The 15,917-nt window shown below is 41.1% G+C and overlaps 1 protein-coding gene across 9 annotated transcripts in view; it reads left to right on the forward strand.

Annotated features, from left to right (window-relative positions):
- The window catches only part of SYBU (syntabulin), a 75,404-nt gene that overhangs the window by 42,284 nt on the left and 17,203 nt on the right, over window positions 1–15,917 (forward strand). The window contains exon 1 of one of the 9 annotated variants that reach the window (XM_041769064.1): window positions 10,580–11,078. The exons of the other annotated variants lie outside the window; for them this stretch is intronic. The gene's annotated coding sequence lies outside the window, so the exon portion shown is untranslated. Of the gene's footprint in view, window positions 1–10,579; window positions 11,079–15,917 lie in introns of those variants that run through there. 9 annotated transcript variants of the gene reach the window in all.

The raw sequence follows: 15,917 nt of genomic DNA on the forward strand, positions 1-15,917 counted from the left end.
GCAAGCCAGGCCTCTGATCCAGAATTCTCTCTGTTGTGTTGCCAGGCTTTCTCCTGGAAACAATTCCATGTGACTTTGTTATTCCCTCTTCCCAACCCTTGAACACATGTCTGAATTAAAACAAACCCCTCTAGGCCTTCCATTTCTCCATTTGCTTTTGTTCCAACACTCTACAGATGCCAGAAATGACCAGAATTTACCCAGTTTATTTGTTCTACCTTATTGACATTCGTGCTTGCAAATAAAAGATATTTGTTATTAAAGATTGATTTCACAGTGCTAGATTAAATCTAGCATTGATCTTGGAGCCTCTCAATCCATTCTGATTAGGTGATTTAATTTTTCACATAGTCCTCAGGCAATATGAGAGACATTTTTTTCCTTTCGTTTTACTGTGATAATTCCCGTATGGTTTGTTTTTCCACTCTGTGCAGAAAACATACATGTCTTCACTCAATTGTTCTCTTATGTAAGTAGCACTGCCGTCAAGCATGGAACACAAGGGGAAAGTATTGGTTAGCATTTTACTTAATTTCTGCTTTTCCTGTTTTAAATTCTTTTATTTACCTGGAGGCTTAAATGATTTTTGACCCGATGCAGTTAGTTTCCTGAACCTAAGAATTCAGAACTGGAAAGGGTCTCCACTGTCAGGGCTCTCCGCACTTTACCATATGACCCACCTCCTAACTGTATTAGTCACCTGCCCTGACTTCCAGCGTCCAGCCTTTCCTCCAGATATTGCTGCTATGATAGCTGCAAAAAACATCTCTGTGTTCCTATTACCCGCCCCCTCCCAATTCCAGGCTCTTCATGGCTCCCTCTTGCCTTCAGAGTAAATGCCCTTAGTGTAGCGTTCACATGCTTCAACTCTTCGAGGTACAAACCACCTTTATGGCTTCTTTATCTCGTCTGATACCTGTACTCCAGCCAAACAAGGGACTGAATGTGTTCTGAATATTCCCTTTGTGTTCCTTTCTCCCATGTTTCAGTTCATGCCATCCTTGTCACCTGCAAGGCTCCCTTCTACACCCCCGACACTTGTTCATATTATGTCCAGTGTTGGAGGCCTGTCTCAAGTGGCATCTCATCCATGACATATCCTAGCTGGGAGTATTTCTCCTTCCTCCATGATCCCTCAGGACCCCTTCATCTGTTTTGCACTCACCGTGACCTCTCGTGTGCTGTTTGTGTGGCTCATTTGCTCCGAGAAGGATCTTTGAGCACTAGACATCTCCTTCTCCAGGCCCTCCTCTCCAACTGCCAGCCCCAGGGCCTTAGCAGGTACAAAGTTTATTGCATATCGGAAATGGACTAAATTGAATGTTATCATCTTGGTTTCTAGTTCTTAGATCTTTACAGATTCTGATCACAAGGTGCCAAGCAGAGAGAGTGAAGAAGAAAGTAGACTCTGGACTCAGACAAGCCAGCTCTCCTGTTAGTACAGCTCATGGCCTGGGGCAAATCGCATCACGCTCAGGACAGTTTCCTTGTCGACACCCTGTGTTTTTGAGAGGAATTAGAGTTTTTAACACCTTGTGCTTTTGGCACATGGCAGCTCGTAATGTTAGTACCTGACTCCACCCTTTGTTGTATCATTCATCTCATCTATTCAAGGCCTGTGGAATCCATGGTCTGCCGCCAGCGCCATACCTTTCATGTTTTCATTCATGTCATTAATAAAGCATGTTAAATAGGTTAAGGACAAGGATGGAGTCAGGTGACACATTACTGGAGATTTCCCTCGAGGTTGACAGGCAATCCATTAGTCAACATCCTCCAGGTACCGGACTGGGCCCTCATCCAGTGTGCATGTCAGCCTCGTTTGTAACATTCTCCTAAGTGTTGGACTAAATGCCCACCAAATGCCACATCTATGATTTAGGTGGCAGCCTGCAATCCTAACTCTGTCAGGAAACTCCCCTGCAGGGAGCCTGATGTGGGACTCGATCCCAGGACCTCAGGATCATGACCTGAGCCAAAGGCAGTTGTTCAACCACTGAGCCATTCAGGTACCCCTTATCCAGTACTTTGTATGGCGTGTATACTCCTTCTCCAGTCTGCTACTTCTCTTCCTTTGTGATTTCTCAAAAGTGAGTGGGGTTATTTCCACAGTCAAATTTATAAGTTCTTTCAGTACCGTTTTTTTCTCCTAATTCAATAAATATTGTTCTGAGCCAACTATATGTCGGGCACTGTGCTCAGCCTTGGGGAAACAGGGATGAATAAGACAGAGGTTGCACGATTTTTGCTTCTCAAGTTTGGGGCCAAAAACTTGAATTTTGAGAGATTTGGGCATATGGGATGGAGATAGGAGTAGAGGGATATTTTTCCTACTTGTCAATAATACTAGTCTGTCAATCCAACTGAAGGGAGAGAAGGAAGGTCACTTGCAGAGCCTTTCCAAGAGCCATTGCTGAATGCCAAGAGTGGAGAACGTTTAATGGTGTGAAATCTGTCAAAGCAGCAGCACCTACTGTGTGCTACAGGCTGCATTAGGCACTGCATACAGTGATGAGCAAGCCCACAGGGAGCTGATGACGTGCTGGGAAATTACTAACAGGCATTGCTCTGAATGTGATGAATGCTTCTTAAATTCTGGGTAGGGTGAGAGCATAAAGGAGGGACACCAGATTCCATTCCTGGAAGGAATTAAAATTCGAGGCTGGAGACCTGAAGAACAGGTGATAGTTAGCCAGGCCCAGAGGGACAGGAGAATAATCCAGGTAGAGGGAACAGCATATGTGGAAACTGGGAGCCCGCAGAGTGTTGTGCTGCCTTTAGGAAATGGTGGTAGTTGCACTGGCCGGGGCTGCAGTGGCCGCTGAAGAGATTCTGAAGGGCTTGTAAATCATGTCAGGGAACGTAGACTTGATCTGAAGGACATGGGGCGCCATTAGAGGGTTTCAACAGGGGAGTCACCTAATGAGATTTATGCTCAGGAGCAGTGTGGAAGATGGAGTGCTCAGGCCCCGTTGAGCAGCTGGGGCACAGTGTGTGGCAGTTTCAGTAATTCTGGGTGAGAAATCCTGGTGGCCTGGTATGGAGCCCTCCGGATGGGAAGAAGCAGACGGAGTGCGGAGTTATGAAACAGATCTGAGCAGGTGGCTTGCGGTTTATAGTTAAATATTAAAAACAAGAGCCATTTATTATAGTGTTTTTCATACTTTAGTGTGTGTAAAAGATCACCAGGACTGTAAAAGTGTGGATTATGGGAATGATATGAAGAAACTTCAGTCAACCCTGGAATATGAGTGAATGTGTATTTTCAGCAAATAATGTAAGTGACATGGATATAGGTAGTTCTCAGATCACATCATGAAAAGCCCCTTTTTATTGGATGTTTTCAAATGGCAATACTCTTTTAAGTACATTCACAATATGTTCACTTTTCATTTAAGAATGAAGATCCAGGGGCACCTGGGTGGCTTAGTGATTGAGCATCTGCCTTTGGCTCAGGTCATGATCCCAAGGTCCTGGGATCGAGTTCTGCATCAGGGTCCCCACGGGAGCCTGCCTATGTCTCTGCCTATGCCTATGTCTCTGCCTCTCTCTTTTTGTGGCTCTCATGAATAAATACATAAAATCTTTAAAAAAATGAAAATCTAATCCTGTTATCTCTGTTGAAAATACATGAATGGCTCAGTCCCAAGGGTTAATGTGCTGGAAAAAAAAAAGTCTTCTAGCTAGTGTGGTCTGTGGTCACTAATTGTTTGCTCTCCATAAGGGATGGTGAGCAGAGCAGAATGGTGATAATCTTGTTAAAACCTCTGCTACAAAAAAAAAAAAACAAAACAAAAAAAAAACAAAAAAAAAACCTCTGCTACAGATTGTTTGTAAATGAATTTTCAAAGGTTTCAGCACGGCCTTTGCAAGAGCAAGCAAGCAAACACTTATGGAGAAAATTTTTCCCCCAACTCTAGAAGTTCCATCCAGGTGTGCATTCTTAGTGTTTAAGGCATATTTTGATGCATTTATTATTGTGATATTTTTCAAGGCGGTACACCTGGTTTCAGATGCCAGCTGCCCACTTATGAGCTGTGTGACCACAAGTGAGTTACCTGTGCTTTCCTCTTCTCATCTGTAAAATAAGAAGAAAACCGGACCTGTCTCATGGGCTTGATGTGAGAATTAACTAAGAATACAAGCAAACCACATTGAATAGCGTGTGAACTTGATAAGCCATTTCTGACCATTACTGACAGAAGCACAGTAATCTATAAAAACTATGTCACCTGTGTTAGTCATGTAAGAAATGTGTCACCTTCTTATTTAAGTCATGCAATTAAAAAAATACACACACACACATTTATAGTGGCCCTATGCAAGAATTCTTAGAGAAACATAAGTGTTTAGCAATACATACCAAACACATGGATAAGCAGGCCGATAATAACAATGATGAGAAGTTCAACAGTTGTCCCCAGTTCGTCTTTTATTTCCCACAGTGATCCCATTAGCTAGGCATGCTCAATCCCTCCTTGGAATGAGGAAACTCAGGTTCAGAGAGATCAAGGGATTGCCTGCGGTCACACTGTCATTAAAGATCAGATATTTGAATTCAGACCCTACCAATGCTAGACCTTGCTCTTATCTGCTGCTCTTAGAGATATACTGTCAGTTATGTGAAGCATGGTTAGTAACACTTAGATTTATGCCAAGTAAATTAAGAAATTGACTCATCTTGAATGTGAAATGTGTGAAAATGATTCTCAAAATGTATACTATGGTGTATAGCTCTATTTTAAGTCACAGTCAAGATTGATGCTCTGTTTCTCAGAGGTAGCTATGCAGGAACTATGCTATATGCCATATGAAGGATCTCATCCGGGATGTCTTAGGGCAGTACTTCTCAAATTTGAGCGTACAGATACCTCAAGGGCTTGTTAAAAACCCAGAATATGCAGCCCTACCCCTGTCTCTGAGTTGCTGACTCAGTAGGTCTGGGGTGTTGTCTGAGAATCTGCATTTCTAACGAGGTCCCAAGTGATGCTGATGCTGCTGATTTAGGACCACACTTTTAGAACCACCATCTTAGAGGGTTGAGATGATTGGTGAATTTAGGACAAAAGGATGGTTTAAAACTACTCTATAATTGCCTGACCTGCTTCACAGACCTAGTTATAAACTTCACTGGGAAGTGACAAATCATCAGCTCTGACATGGAGATACTTAGGTGACAATCAAAACATAGAAATCTTTACTTTAGCTTTAACATTTCCAAAGCAGGGCTGTTGCTTTCAATTTAGAAACTTTTACACAGTCTCTTCCCCTTCTCCAAAACAGTGGGGCTTGGCTTAAAATTCAGATATTTATTTCCCTTCCCTGTGACGCAACCCCAGTATTTGGCTTTAGAACTAGGTATTTTACCAAGTTCTGGGTTGCGTTAAGGAAGCCATTTGCATCCATTACTCCCTACCCTGGAGCAAGGATTTTCTCTCTCAGTGAGGTTATATTCATAATCCAGTAACTCTGGGTCATCTTACCACCATGAGCTGGTCTCATTGCTGAGGCTAATGGGCAAGGTCGTGGAGTAACTTAAGCAAAACCCAAAGTAACATCATGGAATTCCTGATCTTTGAGGGCTATTCAGGGTCAGAATGACCCAAGAATGAAGGCTCACTTTTAGGCATGTTGTATCCTAAAATTGGGATAGGATAAAGCAGAGATTCTAGTTTTATTTTTAATTTTTGATTCTCCATGACAATGAGAGGGACAGGTATGGAAGGACAAATGATCCATAGAGCATTTCTTTTTTGTCTATGGAATATATTACATACAAGTGGATTTACTCTTTTGGTTTTTTCCTTTGGGAGACTTGTGCCTCTGGAAATACAAATAGTTGTTTATCAGAATGGAAACTCCGGCTAGATGAGTCACTGGAATAAACCCAATTCATTTTCTCATTATCAGGAAAATGAAGAAATAAATGATGGTATAAGTCATACAATGGAATATTATATAGCAGTCAAATGAATGCCCTACAGATACATGGAGAATCTTAGCAATATGATTTTGAATGCAAATTGTCCTGAAAGATTATAGATATATAGTAGGCTGTTTATTAAAAAGTGAAAGACAAAACAGAAAACAAAAAAGAATCTACTTTTTAGGAATACTTATAGGTATGATCATTCTTTATAAAAAGGAAAGCAAGGAAATGGTGAACAGGAGATAGAATGAGGAGGTAGATATAATTTAGTGTTGATGTTCTAGGTTTTGTGATAGGTGGTGGTTTCTTCATTTACTATAATAGTAAATGTAAGGAAATAAAAACACAAGTACAATAAATACTAAATAAATAAATATGAATACTGGCTTATATGAATTGGTCAATAAAGAACTAAAATAAAGGTAATCTTACATGGGCCAATGATGAAAGTGTGTCAAGAACCAAGGAATTTGATTAATGAAAGTCTGTGCATCTGTGACTCATAGATTTTCTACAAAGAAAATAATGAAAAGTCACTTTCTGGACCCATGCTTGGTTCCCACACAGCACTGTGACTTGAAGTCTTTGCCACTTTGTCCCATCCCTCATTTCCATTGGTCCAGTTGGTTCTTTCTGCATGAAGATCACTAAGGGAGGGTAATAGTACGCCATTGAAGATTGCCAGCAGAGTCACTTCAGATGAGACCATAGCTGTGGTATCACTGGGGTAGGAAAATCATGTTGTTCCTTTCTCTGATCTTTACCTTTCTGTGAAAGGTAACATGTTGACATGTTTTCTCAGAGAAGCAAAGCTAGAAATTTTAGAAAATAAAGACTGTGTCCAGTATGAGAAACTTATTGCCAGACACAAATGTTGGGGCCTGTGGCTTAGAAGGATGCTCATTTAGGGGTGCCTGGGGGACACAGTCAGTTAAGTGTTCAGCTCTTAGTTTTGGCTCATGATCTCAGGGTCATGAGGTTGAGTATTGAGTGCTTGAGGTTCCCTCTCTCCCTCTGCCCCGCCCCACTGCTCACGTTCTCTCTCCTTCAAATAAATAAATAAATGAGCCTTAAAAAAAAAAGAAGAAAGACGTTCAACTAACTGGCCTCTGGACTGCCTTTATGGTCTCATTCCCTGATATTGCTTCTCCCTCCGGTGCTGTTCCCTTCACCCTGGACAACTATCCCTACTACTCCCCATGCAATGGGCTTGAATAGTCATGGGTAGTTTTGAAAGCTAGTTAGTTCAATGAGCCTCTTCCACAGAATCTTAATCCTTCCAGAAGAAAGTAGTATTTTCCTTTGTTGACCTCTTTTAGAAACCAAGTTGTGTCCTCCTAAGGCATTTGCCCCATTTTCTGATGGCAGGATCAGTGTCTCAACTGGACATCTACTAGGTGTGCAAAGAGCTGTGGTACATTCAAATATGAACTAATGAAATCTCGCCCTTGTGCAGATGTTGTCTTCCGCCGTGCATGCTACCCACAGCCTCTACGGGAATGTTTGGTAGTTAGCTCTCTCTGTGGTTTAGTGTGCTTTAGGCTTTCATGTGAAATTGGAGAGAGCGGTTGATGCAGCCCAGGGCTGAGGATTTACTCAGATTTACTCGTTGATTTATGATCTAAAGTGGGGAGGAAGAATCCTTACCACCCTCTGTCAGAACCGTCTTCTATTTTCATGCTAGTTTTGTTACTCACACCCAAGAGGACAGCCTGCCCTCACTCCTCCTTCCTGCTCCAAGTCCTTTTCCCTGATTTTGGCCAGATGTGTTTGGGACCCAGATGTGGTTCAGAGAGGATGATCATAAGAAGAAAATAAAGGCAGTATTTTAAAGTGTTTACTGAGTGCCAGGCACTACCTTTTCATATATTAGCACATATAATCTTTGCAACAACTCTGTGACATAGATACTGTTATCTTTTCCCTTTTATAGAAGAAAGCGAAGCACAGAATGGTTATGTGCCTTTGCCAAGGTCACACACCTGGTAATTGAGGCTACTAAATCCTATCACCTCATAAAAAGCAAAGAGAAACAACTTCACATTGAATGTGCAAGAGAGATTGAAGAGATTGAAAATGCAAGAGAGAAATGGAGAGGGGATACATCATTCATGAGCCGAGAGGAAAGCACATCAAGATATTAGAAGTGGAGCATGGCTGAGTGCTGACAAGGTCCAGTGATGTAACTCTCTGGCAGACTGTTCCAGTACAGGAAGGGGAGGGTCAGTGTCGCTGAGAAAGTCAAGGGAGCCGGCCGAGTGTGACAGGCAGCTTCAGTGTAGATGTGGATTGTGGCACACTGCCCCCCAACCCCAGCACCACAGCTCAGGTGGGAGGGGCCTGTGAGGGGAGAATCCACACTGCGTGGTGTGCCCTGGAGGTTGGCCCACAGGGTGGGGAGGATGAGGGGAGGCAGCCAGGTCTCTTAGGTCTTAGAGTCAAATAGGAAAATGGTGCTTCGACAGAACAGAGGTTAAAAAACAAAATAAAACAAGGGGAGCCTCGGTAGCTCAGTCAGTTAAGCATTTGACTCTTGATTTTCTCTCAGGTCATGATCTCAGGGTCATGAGATTGAACACTCCATTGGGCTCTGCACTCAGCATGGAGTCTGCTTGAGATTCTGTGTCCCTCCCACCACTGGAGCTCTCCTTCTCTCTCTCTCTCTGTCTCATAAATAAAAATAAATGGGTAGATACAAACATAGATACAAAGATAGATACAAAGATAGAATTTTCTTAAAAAGTGAAACAAAATAAAAAACCATACTGTTTAGAGTGGTGTTAGGGGTCTGTGTAGCAAGTAGTAGATCGTGTCATCTCTTCCTAACAAGTGAGTGTTTTGTTCCATTCACAGTCTCAAACTGCCTGCAGACAACACCACTTCACTGGGAGTGGAAGATGAGGTGGCTTCAAAAAAGACTCATCCTTTCCTTTTCCCTTATACTCTGTACTTAAAGTCACAGACCTCAGTCCTAGCCCTGCTCTGACTTTTTAGTGTTGGTGGCTTCTCGGTCTCCATTTCTCTCTTCCTACCATGTCATCACCACCTTCCTCCCCTGTTAACTGCCCCCACAAGGACATCCCTGCTCTAATCCCACCCCACCACCTCGAGGATGGCTTTTCCCTGAGGTAGATTTTCCTGCCAGACACGGAGGCAGGCACTTCATTTTGGTAAACACTGAATAAACACTTCTCCTTAAATAGAAGCGGCAGGCTCTCCAGCTAGCTTTTTTAAAGGGGCAGAAGAAAGTTCAGTTCAGTGAACTTGACAAGAAATTAAAGATAAGGAACATATGCTGGAAAATTCTTCAGGGAGGATTTGTTTTTCTTATATCCAGGCTCCCAAAATAGTCAAATAATCAATTAGGATGAAGTTCATGGCCACAATGGATGTAACCCACCCCAGACCTGCTCAGTGGAAGGCAGTGGGACACAGTTGCCCACTTGCCAGAGGGTTCACCCCCAGTGCTGATTCAGCATGGGGATGGCATGTGCCTGTGTGGTTTGGTGCCATTCAGCATCCCAGCCACCGACACATCGACCACACCAAAGGCAGCAAGGTAGGGCTAGTGGGATAATCCAAACGGGGAGCGTTGTGAGGTGATTCTCTCTGCCAAATGGTAGTTGACACCTCCAGCTCCAAACTGGTCAGCCCCTCCTCCTGAAAACAGGATTATGAGGACTTGAAACCGTGGACCAACTGCTATGTATCCCACTAGCTTTGCAAACCAACAAGTGTGCATGAGTTTGGCTGGACCTGGGCTGGTTCTCAGACAACGTGTGCCTTGTCTATGTCCCTGTCTCCCCAGGGACAGGGGAGAAGATGGATTGAAGATGGATTTAGCCCAGGAAGGTGCTTCTGGAGAGCTCTGAGGGGACAAGCCACTCTGGAAGTTAGATTCTACGATTTTGGGCACTTTGTCCTTGACAAATGTGGTGGCTGGTCCACATCAACTTCTGCTCACTGACCTTCAGCTTACCATTGAAGAAAGTCTTTGCAATCTGATCACACCTGGAGGAAGATTCCATCTGCTCTTTATCTTTAAGGTCCCCTCCTCAGTGTGGTCTGGGACCACTGGCTACATAGTCATCTGTGGTAATTAATGAAAATGCAGATTCCTGGATTCCCCCCCAGACCTTCTGAACTGGAACTTTTGTCAGTGTTACCCAGAAATCTGCACTATGACTTAACTTTCCTGATGATCTTTTCCCACAGTAAGGTTTAGGAATCAATGCATTTTTAATAATAATTATAAAATGAATATTTATGAAACTGTCAAGCACTTCCCATGCATTTCACTTACATTTATTTCAATTTAACAATCCTCCAGGATAAGTACTGCTATCCACCTAGAGTGGGGCCTGATACATAAGACATGGCAGATGTTAATTAATTTTCATTAAACAAATTAATCTTTAAAAATACATACATGCACACATATATACATGTACATACTTACATACATAAATAAGAAAAGTAAGTTTTAGTGAGGTTAAAAGGACTTAGGCAAGAACGTGTAGCTGCTGAGAGATAGGGCCAGAATTTATACTGCCTTCTTTATGTATAGCTTGTTGGTGTGTGATTTTGCAGGCTGGCACCTCCTTCTGGTGATACTGGGTAGTTTGTGGCAGTATTATAAAGGATCCCAGAGGCACCTGGTTGGCCTTGGGTTGAATTGATGGATCTCTTATCTAGGGTTCTCTTCTTGGCCATCTCTGGTAAATTAAGAGGGCCACATATTTAGTACTGATCAAGCAGGCCCAGGGAAGTTGGGTGGTCATCCACAGAACCAAACAGCACCCATTGTCTTTCCTGTACTCTACTCAGGTTGGCCAATGCATAGTCTTAATTTTCCCCAGAGTGAAGCAAAGGGAGACTAGATGTCTCCTGGGTTCCTGTCAGAAATGTTCACTTCCCCCTGCTTTCTTGAAGTTTCTTTACACCCACTTTATCATTTATCTACTTTTTTGGTCAGCAGGTGCATTCTCTGTATTTCTGCCAAGACGGGTCGTGGAGCCAGCCCAAGATCAGGGAGTGAACAGGTGGAGCTGTCTTTGACGCTTTCAGTCCTCTTGGGCCTCCTTTCCCGTGCTCCTTCCCTCCCTTTCTCAGACCTTCAAAGCTACCTGGCTCAGAGGACTGGCCTTTGGTGAGAAGAGATCAGTAAACCTATGTGCATTTTCCCTGGGGCTTTCTTAAGATGGGGTTCTAACTCAGGAGCAACTCTAGAGATTTTTGGAGGAGGCCAAGGAGACTTTGTTTTAGGACCACAGATTTTTTAGATGTGCTCTATTTTACATGCACACACAAACTAAAAAATAGAAACATACTCTCCACTGACAAATGGCTGAAGGAAAACCAGCTTTTATAAAGAATGTTTGTAAAAATGTTTGACTTAACTAGGATAAGGCATTTTGTCTCGCAGAGCATCTCCCTTAAAGGGAAAGATGTTTAAAAGCTCTCTTCTAGCCTTCAAGCCATTGTACCCATAGTTCTAACTAGAAATTATAATAGCTAACATAAATTGAGTGCTTGCTATGTGCCAGGCACTATTCTAACTTCTTTGCATGCTTCGCTTAATTCCTACAATCCCTTTTTTTGTTGTTGTTTTTTTGTTTTGTTTTGTTTTTCTACAATCCCTTAACAATACTTATTATTAATATCTTCATTTCCATTTCACAGAATAGGAAACTAAGGCAGAGAAAGGGTAAATAATTTGCCAAGCCTTTACAGAGTTTGGTAGAAGAGGCATGATTCAAACCCAAGTGACTGGACTCCAAAGCCCTCTTAATACTTACATTAAATGGTGGGATTGCTTTTATTATAAAATGCTTTTTCTTTTAAAAAAAATTTAGATTTTTTTCCAAAGGAAAAATCAATTGTCCATAATAGTGTATCCTATTTTTTTTAATAAGAGTAATATGCACATGGTTAGAAAAGCCAAATGGCTCAGAAAGATATAAAATGAAGATGAGAGTCCCTTTAGGTCCCTACTGTCCCATTCCCAAGGGAAACCAATATTAATAGACCTTTTTTAATCTCTCAACAAAAACATTCTATGTATGGAGCTAATTATATATTTGTGAAGAAGCAGACATGCCTCACCCCCTATTCTGCATCTAGTTTTTCTAATCTAGCAACAGGGCTTCGGATGTTTTCACTCCAGCACGCACAGGTTCATGCCATCCTTATCATGATACAGAGTATTCTCCTAGGTTGCTGTACCCCCTGACTTCACCGGTCCTTGTTGATGGGCATTTTGGTTGTTTGTTCAATGTTTATTTGCAGGAACAATTCCTAGCAGTACAGCTTTCTTTCTTACACATGTTATACCAACTCACACTCTTGCTGACTCTTAGCGTTTTTTTCCAAAGCTTCAACAGAACTAGTATTATCAAACCTTGATTTTTAAAATTTTTTTACTAACCTTGTAACTAAAAAAAAGAAAAAATCCTTGTTTACATTTACATTTTTTTTAATATTATGTGTGAGGTGGAATGGCTGTTCATGTGTATTGATCATTTATTTTTCTTTATCTGCCATCTGCCTGTTCATGTCCTTTGCCCATTTTTCTGTTCTTTTTTTTTTCTGATTTTTGTATGAGCTTTTGGTAAAGTAAGGAGATTGGCCCTTTGTCATATGTTGTAAACATTTTCCTTCAGTTCATTATTTGTCTTTGACTGCTATTTTCCCATAAGCAGTATTGCTGTTGTATAGTCAGATTCTTCAATACAAAATTATTCTCCAAATACTTTAAATTTGAACTTCCTTCTGTTTTTGTTTATATATATGCTTTTAAATTTATGATGGCTCCATTCATTGAACATCAATCATAATGAAGATAAACCCTTTCTGAAATTATGACATTAATGAAAACAATACTTACAGTTTTTCAGGAAGACTTCTGTTCTGAAATGCAAGAAAACCTGTGTATATATCTTCAATATATTGATCTTTGGATCAAATACTCCTTTTCTAAAATAAATAACCTATAGGAGTTTTAGAGAATAGTTTTCAGAAACTAAAACAAAAATCCTGTTTAGTTTGTGAAGCATTTCTTGGATTCATTGGTTGGGTGCCCCAAAGCTTCATAGCTACGAGTCCATTCTACTGAATCTACCTTAGAAAAGCTTTTTTTTTTTTCTTTTTTAATAGTGTCTTCTATAATTGTATGTGTCCACTGCCTCAGCTGCTTCTTAATAGCTCTGCTTGGCTTCAGTGGAAATGGCTCCTCTCCTCCCTGGAGACCTTTAAATAAAAGATCTGTGTATCTGTGTGTGTGTTGGGGGAGGGGAAAAGGGTGAAGGGATGGGGAACTATTTTTTTGTTTTTATTTTTTTCCTTTTTTAAATTACTGCCTCTATTTGAGGTGGGGATGTAGGTGACCAACCTGAATTAATTTGATAGCTCTGTAATGACAAAGGATAAAGGAAAGTTTGGGGTTGCTTCAATCAGTGGTTTAGAATGGCTTAACACAGCTTAGTAGACTCGGTTTTCAGAGGCTTGTGATGTTCTGATGTCTGAGGACTCCATAGTCTCCTGAAAACAAAAATAATAATGTCCTAAGAGACCAGATTGCGGGCAGTGTTTCAAAAAAATAAGTTTAGTTATCAGTTTTTGCGCATACTCTTAATGTTTCCATTTTTCTTTCCTTCTCTAATTTCTGGCCTGACCATCACATGCACAGAATGCTCATTACCCTAACATTATGAATAAGAGTAATGCCTCTCCAGAGAATCCAGCAGAACTACCAAACAAAAACCACCAGTTTCTGGTGACCAGTGAGAAGAGCTTCTTATTGGTGGAGAACGCCCTGTGCTGCAGGACGTGTAGTCACCAAGACAGTGGCATCGAGAGGTAGTTTACAGATCATCAAGTTCATTCTCCTCTTTCTGTCCTAGAATCCTGCTCCACCAACGCCATTTAAAACTCCCTTCAGAAATATCAGAGAGGGTGACAGAACATGAGAGACTCCTAACTCTGGGAAAGGAACAAGGGGTAGTGGAAGGGGAGGTGTGGGAGGATGGGGTGACGGGCACTGAAGGGGGCACTTGACGGGCTGAGCACTGGGTGTTATATTATATGTTGGCAAATCGAACTCCAATAAAAAATATACAAAAAAAATAAAAATAAAATAAAAATAAAACTCCCTTCTGCTGTTCAAACGCAAGTCTTCAATAGCCAACTCTTGTGTCCTGGGCTTTGTCAGAGTCTTCTCTGTGACATCAGAGATTTACATTCAAGTTTCTACATACAGGCACATGGAGGCAAATACTCTTGACCACAAAAACTGCTTTAGGCTAATGACACTCAAAAATACATATAACACAATATATATTAAATTTCTTGAAATTGAGCATATCCTTTGGCTTAAAAATTCTTTCAGGCATTTATTCTAAAGAATAGCAGACAAGGAGGGTACCTGGGTGACTCACATGGTTCACAGTCTGACTTCAGCTCAGGTCATGATCTCAGGCTCCTAGCTCAGTCTTCTTGGCCCTCTCCCTCTGCCACTACCCCCTCCCCTACTAACTTGCTCTTTCTCAAATAAATAAAATCTTCAAAAAAATTTTAAAATATTAAAAAAAAAAAAGAATAGTAGACAGATATGTCAATTTGCATGTCCCAGGGATATCCATTGAACATTAAGCCTGTATTTAAAGGCCTGGACCCGGGGGTCAGACAGACTAGGTTCAAGTCTTACCTCCACTTTTTTTTTTTTCTTTTCTTTTCTTTTTTTTTTCTTTTTTTTTTTTTTTTGCCTCTACCTCTTGTTCATGTCACTCAACTTCTCTATCTCATCTGTAGCGGGGACTGATAAGTGTCCCTACCTCAAAGGGTCTGTACTATCATGAGAAATAAATGAGTGATTATATAAATATGCTTAGGATGATTTTTGGCAGAGTGTTACTATGTAATGATAGAAAAATTAGACATAGCGTGTATATTCTTTTATTTAATAAAACAAAATGTAGGTGCCCCTGTGTGGCTCAGTTGGTTAAATGTCTCCCTTCAGCTCAGGTTATAGGATGGAGCCCCACATTAGGCTCCCTGCTCAGCGGTGACTGTGCTTCTTCCTCTCCTTCTGCTTCCCCTGCTTGCATGATTGCATTCTCTCTCTCTCTCTCTCTCTCTCTCTCTCTCTCTCTTAAATAAATAAAATCTTTAAAAGTAAATAAATAAATAAAACTGAATGTAGGGGCCCCTGGGTGGCTCAGTTGGTTAAGTATCTGACTCTTGGTTTCCACTCACGTTATGATCTCAGGGTTGTCAGATCGAGCCCTGCTTCATGTTCCACACTCAGCACAGAGTCTTCTTGAGTTTTCCCTCTCTGTCTCCCTCTGCCCCTTTCCCTGCTGTCTCTCTCTCTCAAATAAATTAATTAAAAAAAATTATATATATATATATCTAAAAAAATTGGAGTATATTTTGAAGATATTCACATATTAAAGAAAAGCAATTAGGTTACATAGTAATGTATTAACTAAGTATGCTGAGTGATTATATATCAAAAGGTTAACTATGATTACTTTTTGGTGATGGGACAATAGACTACACTTTGTCCTATGGATCGTTGCTATTTTCTAAATTTTCTACAAAGGAAATGTGTAAAAAAGTTGTCTTTTTAACCCCTGCAGAAGAAGAAGAATGGCTAACATTTATTGTGACTTTACAGGGAATCAGGCGCTTTATATATGTGTGTGCGCGTGTATTTGTATATATACACACGCACACGTTCTTTGCTTACAATAACCTTAAGAGGCAGAATCCATGATTATCATCTCCATGTAGCAGATTTAGAAACTGAAGCGCAGAAAGGTGAAATAACTTGCCTCAAGTCCCCCATCTAGTGAGTGGTAGTGGTGGGATTTGAACTGAGGGTCTCTGACTCAGGGCCTGTGTTAGGTATTCTCTTTGTATGGTCTGAATAATACAGATGAGCATTGACCTACAGCCCTCGCAACAATAACCTAGTTACACATGCTGT

This window comes from Vulpes lagopus, chromosome 9, assembly GCF_018345385.1.
Source record: "Vulpes lagopus strain Blue_001 chromosome 9, ASM1834538v1, whole genome shotgun sequence".
Lineage (NCBI taxonomy): Eukaryota > Metazoa > Chordata > Mammalia > Carnivora > Canidae > Vulpes > Vulpes lagopus.